The sequence below is a fragment of the Callospermophilus lateralis genome, chromosome 1 (assembly GCF_048772815.1).
Source record: "Callospermophilus lateralis isolate mCalLat2 chromosome 1, mCalLat2.hap1, whole genome shotgun sequence".
Taxonomy (NCBI): domain Eukaryota; kingdom Metazoa; phylum Chordata; class Mammalia; order Rodentia; family Sciuridae; genus Callospermophilus; species Callospermophilus lateralis.
In genome coordinates, this window is record NC_135305.1 from 86,891,688 (window position 1) to 86,901,298 (window position 9,611).

General features: G+C 45.8%; 1 non-coding gene across 1 annotated transcript; it reads right to left on the reverse strand.

Moving 5' to 3' along the window:
- Nucleotides 1-757: 757 nt before the first annotated feature.
- LOC143384402 (small nucleolar RNA U13) lies at nt 758-858 on the reverse strand. The gene has a single exon (XR_013089313.1). It is a non-coding gene; the product is annotated as a small nucleolar RNA U13 (small nucleolar RNA).
- Nucleotides 859-9,611: the final 8,753 nt, after the last annotated feature.

A 9,611-nucleotide genomic window follows, 5' to 3' on the forward strand; every position in this document is an offset into this window, starting at 1 on the left:
GTCTTCCGTCTCCATGGGTTCCACATTCATGGATTCAACCAACCTCGGCTGAAATATATTTGAAAACAAAAATTGCATCTATACCAAACATGCACAGACCTTGTTTTTTTTTTTAACCCCTGTCATTATTCCCTAAACAATACAGCAGAACAACTATTCAGATAGCATTTACATTGCATTAGGTATTATAAATAATCTAGAGATGATTTAATGTACACAGTATTATGTAGTTATATGCAAATAGCTACACCACATTCTACAAGGTACTGCAGAATTCATGGATTTTGGCATCCACAGAGGTCCCTGAACCAATCTCTCCTTGGTACCAAGGGATGAGAATACGGGTATGGACTTAATTAACCCTCACAAAAACTTACTGTTGTGTGTGTTTTAGGGACGAGGAAACTGAAGCTCAGAGAGGTCAGGTACTGAACCCAGTGTCCCAGAGCTTGCATGTGATGGAACTGAGAGTCACACCCCAGAGGTCTGTGCTTTTAAACATCATGCTGTGGTGCCCTTCTGTGGAAAGCGCCACCCAACATCTCTGGTCCTTATAAATATCACTCTTTCTTTCCCAGAGCTTTCTGTGAAAGAACATCTACCCTTCCCTTGCCCAAATCTCTTTCTGAGTTTCAGAGCCAAACTGGGCAGCAGGCACCTGCCCCTTTGGCTGCTCTTATACTGGGAGGCTCTTTGTGAAGGGAGAATTGGAATTTCACTCAAAAGCTTTTTCTTTTCATTTTTCCAACCAAGTTCACGTCAGATGGGGTAATGGTTGATGTTGTAATGAGGTTTGAGGAAAGCACATCTCACAACAGTGTGAAACCCAATCATCATGCTTATGAACTGCAAACAAATTGAGCTTTTTCTTTCCTTAAAAAGGATAGTGCTCTCAAACTGAGTACTGTGGCCATTGATGCAGCCATAATAGAAGGTATTTGTGGGTAGAACTGCATCTCCCTGCACAATTGGCTAATGTTCTCTTTGTCAGGCATACAGAATATTGACAAAGAAGAATCAAATTGTCCTGCATTTCCCCTGGCTTCACAGGAAGAAGGGGAAACTGTTTTTTGAACATAGCATACATACCATCATGTGTCCCCAAATATTGATCCTGCGCAGTGTATCCCATGCACATAGTAGGGGCTCAGTTGAAACTGATGGGTGCAGATTTCCTGGTGAGAATTCTGTCTGCTGTATTCCAGCTGCATGATCTTGGGTGAGTAACTTCATTTCTCTGAGTCAAAATTCCCTCTTTAAAGTAGAGCTGGTAATAGCATCTATGGCGGTCCAGATGCTTCTTGATTTACAAGGGGGCCGTGTCCTTATCAACCCATCACAAGGTGAAAATATTGTAAGCTGAAATATAGTAATTCACCCGACACCACAGCTTAGCAACTGAGAGCTCTGTTGGGTGTTTCCCCTTGGGACCACGTGGCTGCCTGGCAGCTAGAGCTCCTGTCACTGATCAGCTTCTCAAGAAAGCTTTGCTAACCTGGTGTGGTGGTGCACACCTGTAATGTCAGTGACACAGGAGGCGGAGGCAGGAAGATTGCAAGTTACAGGTCAGCCTGGAAAACTTGATGAGACCCTGTCTCAAAAGATAAAAAGGTGTCGGGATGGCTGGGCGCGGTGCTGCACATCTGTAATCCCAGAAGCTCAGGAGGCTGAGGCAGGAGGATCACGAGTTCAAAGCCTGCCTCAGCAAAAGCGAGGTGTTAAGCAACTCAGTGAGACCCTGTCTCTAAATAAAATACAATATGGCTAGGATGTGGCTCAGTGGTTGAGTGCCCCTGAGTTCAATCCCTGATACCTCCCCCTGCAAAAGTGCTGGGATATAGCTCAGGGGTAAAGTTCCCCAAGTTCAATCCCCCGGAATCCTTCACCCCAAATAAACTAAGTATTTTTAGCCTGGGAAAAGATCCAAATTGAAGTATGGTTTCTATTGAAAGTGTATTGCTTTCACATCATTGTATAGTCACAAAATCGTAAGCCAAACCATCCTAAGTGGGAGACTGTACCTACTTTGCAGGTTGGTTGTGAGGGTTTCATGCATGTATCCAGACCCAGCAGTGCCTGGCCCATGGCATGCTTTCAAAGCCCAGCTGCTGCTGTGGCAGGTGTTAAGTGGGAAAGTGAGTGGAAAATGTATTTGGGATGGAAGGTCCCCCTTGTCATCCTGTCCTGATGGTTTAGACCAGAAAATGATATCCATTTTTTTTTTTTGTACTAGGGATTGAATCCAGGGGTGCTTAACTCTGAGCCATGTCCCCAACCTTTTTTAATATTTTATTTAGCGACAGGGTCTCACTGAGTTGCGAAGTGCCTTACTAATCTGTTGAGGCTGGCTTTGAACTCGTGATCCTCCTGCCTCAGCCTCCCAAGTTGCTGGAATTATAGGCGTGTGCCACCGCACCTGGCTATCATTTTTTTAATATCTATTTTTTAATTGTAGGTGGACACAATATCTTTATTTCGTTTTTATGTGGTGCTAAGGATCAAATCCAGTGCCTCACACATACTAGGCGAGCACTCTACCACTGAGTCACAGTCCCAGCCCTATTTTTTTTTTTAAACTGGTATTTTCATTGCGATAAAAGACTGGTGATGGTTGGCAAATACACAACAGAGAAAGTTTTTCAAGTGACTTTAGAAAACATCTGGTTTAATTTCCTTTATTTTAGAGGTGGAAACTGAGGCCTGGGGAGGGAAAGGGATTACTTAGGCTCCCAGAGTGAGTCCCTATTCAAGCTGGGAGGTAAGTTCCTCTACACAGGAGACTTCAACACTTCTCCAGATTAATTTCTCTGTGTGACTGTAACCTAATTATAGGTTTGAAGGTCAAAGGTCATAGATTGCCTTTGGAAAAAACAACTACTACTCAAGTTGGCAAGCTTGGTACTAAGGCACCCGGATTCACTGCTCAGGAGGGACAGCAGCCTTCAGTTTAACAATCAGGCTTCAGAGCCACGTAGCTAGTTAATCAGGACCCGGGATTGAGGTTCTCACCATGAATTCTGTCTCTGCCATGGATGCCTGAGCTGCAGGCAATGGGCATTTCCAGATCATTAGAATCATGGTGACGACATTGCAGGAACAAGAGAGCCTTTCTGCCCAGGTCCCAGGGAGGGAAAGTGACATCCAGAAAAACATTTGCCTCTTAGTTAACTAGTGCTAGTTTGAAAACCAGACCCAAATTGCTGACTTCCCAATGAGGAAGCTGCAAGAGACACTATTCTAATAGGACTCCCATGGATGATTTTCTTTCCCAATAGGAAAGTTTTAAAAAATATTTCAGAAAATCCCTCGACTCTGGTCCTTAGAAATATAGACCCTGTAGACACAGGAAAGGGGATCCACCCAGATTTGAGGACTCCAATACAGAGAGGGAGCTAGAGGACCCCCTGCGGGGAGAGAGGGTGAGGCTCTTGAGGATCTTTGTCTGACTTGTGCCTGGCCCCAAGAATGAGCGAGAGGGTATAGCCTGGAGCTACTCGAGAAGGACATCTAGAGACATGTTGCCAGCTTATGAATTTTTGCTTACCAGTCTGCAATAAGTACAGAAATTGAGATTAAGTGTTTAGGTCTTTTTTTTTTTTTTTTTTAATGGCAAGTGGCAGAAGAGTTTCATGCTTGCTGAATCTAATAAGAAAAATGGAGACATATTGTGTAGATCTTTATGGCTTATTTCACTTTTTTCTAGTAATTTATTTTTATGAATTTCTCAGAGGTACTAACCCACAGTTGATTGACAATAACAAGGAAAAAACACTGGTCCTTCACCTTAGATGAAGTTTGAGAAGCTCTGCTGTCTGGGTTTCTTCTCCAGAGACTTGGATGCAATTTATGGTCAAGGCTGCAGCCTGGGCAGCTCTGAATCTCCCAGGAGAGTCTAACAAGCAGCCAGGACTGAGAACCACTGTTGTCCCAATTCAGCAGCACCAGCATCATCTTGGAATTTCCTAGCCAGCACTCTCAGGCCCACTGAATCGGAAACTCTGGAGTTGGGGCATAGCAATCTACAATTTAAAAAAGTCCTCAAGGTCATTCTGATGTGTGTGCAAGTTTGAGAACTCTTGCTCTAGAGTGAGTTCCTGAAGGTCAGGATCTATTGCCTCTCTCAGCATTGCTCAGGGCCCGGCCCAGCAGGCATACATGTGCACATCGTGATCCAGAGAACATCCAGAACCAAAGCCTAGATCTGCCCTCTCACTGCCTGGCATCCCCTGTTCCCTCTCCTGTGGCACACCACTCACTTTAACCATATCTCTTCTTTATGTCCCTAGAGAGGACAGACTCTCTCTACCTTCTCCTTTCTCTTTGAGAAATCCAGCATTGTTTTTTTTTAAGTTTTTTGGGGGTAGGTACCAGGGATTGAATTCAGGGGCACTCGACCACTGAGCCACATCCCCAGCCCTATTGTATATTTGCTTAGCAACTCCTTTTGCTGAGGCTGGGTTTGAACTCGTGATCTTCCTGCCTCAGCTTCCCAAGCTGCTGGGATTACAGGTGTGCACCACCATGCCTGGAGCCTATCTGTTTTTACCCATTCGTCAGTCATCTATAGGTTTATTCAATCATTTGTTGAACCAAAATTTTCTGGGCTCTCTCTGCATGTAGGTGTGGCATGGACTCAGGATACAGAGTTGAAGGGAGATGCCCTAGGCCTGTGGGGGGTGCATGGCACCTTTTTCACCCTGCTTCTGGCCCTACCTTCTGGAGGGACTCCAGTAAGTCATGCCAGTGCTATTATCTACTTAATGGGTGAGGTTTGGTCTAGAGGAGCTCTTAGGGTCCTACTAGAGGCAGTGACCTAGGCTTCCAAAAGAGGGCTGGTGGCTGAGGTAGAAGGCTGGGCCCATGGGCACACAGTTCCATTCAAAGCGAGGGTCCCTCTTCCCAGCTGTCTTCCCGACCCTTCTAGCTCCCAATGACCTGCTCAATCCTGTTCTACCCTCAGCCTGGATTCTTCTGAGTTGTGCCTACCAACTTGAAAGTCCTCAATACTTATCATTTTCCAGTTATTTTATATAGCATAAGAAATACACAAATACATTGTCATTATTTTAAAAAACTCAAAATAAAAAAAAGAGACAAACTCCCCTCTTGGTTCTCCCAATATCAACCACCTTCCTGAGAACACCTTTGATCATTTCTTGAGTTTCCACACCTTAAAATTTGAATTTACATTTGCATATTTTGTTTCCAGTTTTTGTGAGGTTGTTAACATTAATGTCATAATGTTTAGATGCGCTTTTCACTGAACAGCATCTTGGAAACATTTCAGTGCCAACACTGTAGAGCTATTATTTTATATGTCATTTGTGCACATGTTATGACATAATATGGCACAAAGTGCCATGTATGCTATTGGCTACCTTGCACACCAGGGCAGGGACACTCTGCCCTTAGTGAGGGAGCTGTGGAATATTCCAGAGTCTCACCATTATAAACAATGCTCCAGGGGATGTTTTTGCATATCACTCTTTGTGTAATGTGCAAATATTTCTCTAGGGTATAAACTCAGAATAAGAATTGATGAATTGGAGAATATATACCATTTGCATTTTCAGAGATGCTACTAAACATCCCTCTAAATTGCCTGCTCCCTGGTACCTGGGGTCCCCAGTACGTCTTGCCCTTTCCTACAGCAGTTATTATCAATCTTCATTTTGCCAATGGGATAGGCAGGGTGGTGAATCTGATTCTGGCTCTACTTTGCATTTCCCTGCTTACTGGAGCTTGAGAGTGTTCTCATTTGGCTATTGGCCAATCATGGAGGAAATGTGCATCGAATGAGTTAGGTGCTTGGTAAAGGTACTGATACAGGAGGAGATCACTGGCTCTGGGCAGATCATTATGTGAGGTTCCAGCAGTGACCTAGTCTAGGAGAGATGTGCTAGGGTACAGGACCTGGCTATAGTACAGGCAAGGAAAGCATTTCTAATGTACAGAATTATACAGTCACAAAGTCAATCAAAGCCAAACCTGGACCCCTTCCTCACTTGATGGGGACTGGCCCTAGCTGAATTTACCTCACTATCAGAACTGTCTCTTGTCTTAACTCAGGAACCCAATAGATGTGGGTAGGAGGATTACAGCTCTTTGGCTACAATTTATTTCTGTTGTCTATTTCTTTAAAATAGACTCCCCAGAACACAATGTGAAAACAATGACTTCTGTGCTCCTGTTTCTCTAGTTTTTGGGAGGACTCCCTGGAGGTAGCTCCATTAGTTGTCTTTTGAGGCTGGAACATTCTAGAAGGCTTGTTCATTCACATGTCTGGAATGTGGACTGGTATAGTTGGACCAGATAGATTATATGTGGGCATCTCTCTATGTGGCCTCTCCAGGTGGCCTGGTTCAGCCTTCTCAAGCATGAAAATTTCAGGGAAGTGACACTTTTGATGTGGCAGTGTAATGCCAGATTCCTGGGACCCCAATAGACCTCCAGGAGCCGAATCCGATGCAATCACACAAGAGTCTTTATTGCAAGCTCGAGCCTGGACTCACAACCATTTCCGAAGCAGTGGTCCCTGGGAGAGAGTTCCAATCCTTTTTCCAGTGAGATTTTATAGATTTTGAGGGGATACTCTATGCATCACAACATCACACAGCAAATCATTCCATACCACGGGAAAGTAAAAAAAAACAAACAAACAAAAAAAACAACTTTTAACATTGATTAGCACAATCACTGGTGGGAACAAGTTGGGTAGGGGTGATTGGTTAGTACAAGAGGGGGATTCCTTTCAACTGATTGGTTTAAGCCACGAGGGGTGTACATGCTAAACTACATGGTTTCCTAACATGTTATCAACCACTAAATTACTGGGGGGTCATCTGGTATCCCAGGTATTTTCCCTGTATCATGATAATAGGGGGTTGCTATGGGTCCTCACCTTGCCTAACTGAGTCTGGGACACCTGGCGCTGCAGATCTCTCCTGTTATTTGCAGACAAACAACTCAGCAGATTGGGTATGTGCCTAGGAGTGCTCTGTGGGTTTTTCCAAGGACAAGGATCACGCCCCCTTCCTTGGACAGCCTTTGAGGTAGAAGCTGTTTTCAAAAATGGAGTCACAGCAGTTTCTCAGCAGCTGTCTCCCCCCAGGATGTAAAAGTAGAAGCTGCCATGATCTGGTAGCCCCAGAATGTCAGTGACATGTCATTCCATCAACTAACCCAATCACAGGCCCCCTGAGGGGAAATAGCCTCTACACCTTGTGTGTGTATGGGGGCGGGGGAAGCAGGGGCCTTGTTAGGGTTTGGATATGAGGTGTTGTTCAAACCCAGCATGCTGTATTCCAATGACTTGTGAAGCTGAGGCAGGAGAATTGTAAGTTTGAGTCCAGCCTTAGAAAGGCTCTGTCTCAAAATAAAAAAGGTCTAAGGTTTTAGCTAGTGGCAAAATGTTCATGGGTTCAACCCATGGTACTACCAAAAAAAAAAAAAAATTTTTGAGGCCTGGAAACATAATCCACCTTGCAGCTCAACTCTCTGAAAATAAATTAAGAAAAAAGAGAAGAATTTATTATAAGGATAAGGAGTGTCTCCAAGAACCTCAGGACAGGCAATGCCATTGTGGAAAAGCCAGGCTGCCCTCCTCCCCTTCCTGGGGGCATCCTGGTCTCCCTTAGTCTTCTTCCTTCTCTCCTTGCATGCAAGAGGGAGCCCTTGGCAGAGCAAAGCTGTTCACTCATAGCTGAGAAATACAAGAGCAAGAGGAAGAGACCAGGGTCCCACAGTCCCCTCTGAGGACACACCCCAGTGACCCAAGACCTTCTACTAGGCCTCACTTCTTGAAGTTTCCATTACCTCCCGATAGCACCTCTGCTTTCCCATGATCTCTATGGGGTCATCAATAAGAACCCTCATGTACTCCAAGCTTTTCTCAATCCCAATTCCGAACCTGAGATTGGTCTAGCCTGGGCCAGTTGTTTCCCCAGGCTAGGAAAGGGAGGCTCAGAGACATTGAAGGTGCTGCTCACAGCACAGCCAAGCAGTAGAGCTGGGATCTAAGGCTTTCATCCCACCCCAGAGTCCCCTTCCAAGCTGCCCTGAGTGCTCACATACCTTGTCCTTCTCCCGCTACCCCCAGCCCCTGTCCGTCCCAGACCTTGGGAGCCTCCTCCAGAGCAGTGGCCTCCTCTAGCCTCTCCTAGGGTGGGTAGGCCTGATGAAAAGGGTAGTTCACCTAGAGTGGAGGCCCGGTCACCCCAGCTGACTTTCTGCCTTTGACTGAGCTCTGGCTCCAATGTGGGTAGAAAACCTGAAGATTTTCAGGGCCCCGTCCATCTTACTGGTGGCCCTGATGAGAAGGCTAGTTAAGGTCTCTGGGATCCAGATCCTTCCTGGGTGGACTCTCCAGAGCTGCCACTGAGCAGCACCCCTGCCTACTCCTGTGGGGTAGGCAAAACCCAGCTCCACAGCCACTTTCACGGTTTTCTCAGCCCTTTTCCTGAGACAGGAGGTGGTCTGTCAGGACACCCCTGTGCTGCTGGTCTCCAGGCCTTCCTCTTCTTCACCACAGTCTGGAATGTCCCCTTCCCTTAGCTGCATCTGAGATGTCCCCCCTGCCCTTCGAGGCTCAGGGCCAAGCCCACAGCCTTCATCATGTCTTCCTCGGTTGCCATGAAAACTGTTTTCACCTCTGTTTGGACATTTGTCTCCTTTGATTTGGATCACAGGGATTTTTGTGCACCCCAGAACAGCCTCATTATCTCTCATTTATTCGTTGAACTAACATTTTTTTTTTTTTTGCAGGGGGTGGGGTACCAGGGATTGAACCCAGGGACACTTAACCACTGAGCCACATCCCAGCTGCCTCCAACTTTTGTATTATATTTACAGACTGGGTCTCACTGAGTTGCTTAGGTCCTGAGTTGCTGAGTCTGGCTTTGAACTTGTGATCCTCCTGCTTCAATCTCCTGAGCCACTGGGATTACAGGTGTGTGCCACCGTGCTTGGCTGGCCATGCATTAGTTGAGTGCCTACTCTGTAAGAAGCATTGCTGTAGCACTGAGGAACAGAAGGGTCAGTGCCCTCATGGATCTGAGGCTCTGCTCTGGGAGGCAGTGAACGAGATGATTAAGTCAAGTGCATGGTGAGTCACGCAGATGAAGGCCCTAAGGGACTAAGGAAATCTGGGAGGGATGTGAGACTGTTGAGCATGGTACAGCATGGAGCGGTTTACAAGTGGGGAGGGGGACCTCAGAGGTGGAGACATTCCAGCAACTTGAAGGAGTGAGGGATTAAACTCTGAGGCTCTCTGGGAGAAGAGACTGGCAGGGAGCAGGTGCCCAGGGCCTGGAGCAGAAGCTCATCAGGCATGTTTGAGACACACTGTGGTAAGAGCAGTGTGCCCAACCAGAGAAGGGAGAAGGTAGGTCAGGGAAGAAATGAGGCCCTGGGGGTCATTGTTAAGGCCACTGGCTTTTACACTTAGTGAGATTTGGCTTCTAAGGCTTGGCATTGTTATCTCACTATTATTATCTCTGTGTGGCATGATAAGCCACAGAGAAATGAAGTCATTGGTAATAATTATGAATACTGTTTTTACTTCTTTTTATTCATTAAGCAATATATCAAGCACTTTACATAAATAATTTTGT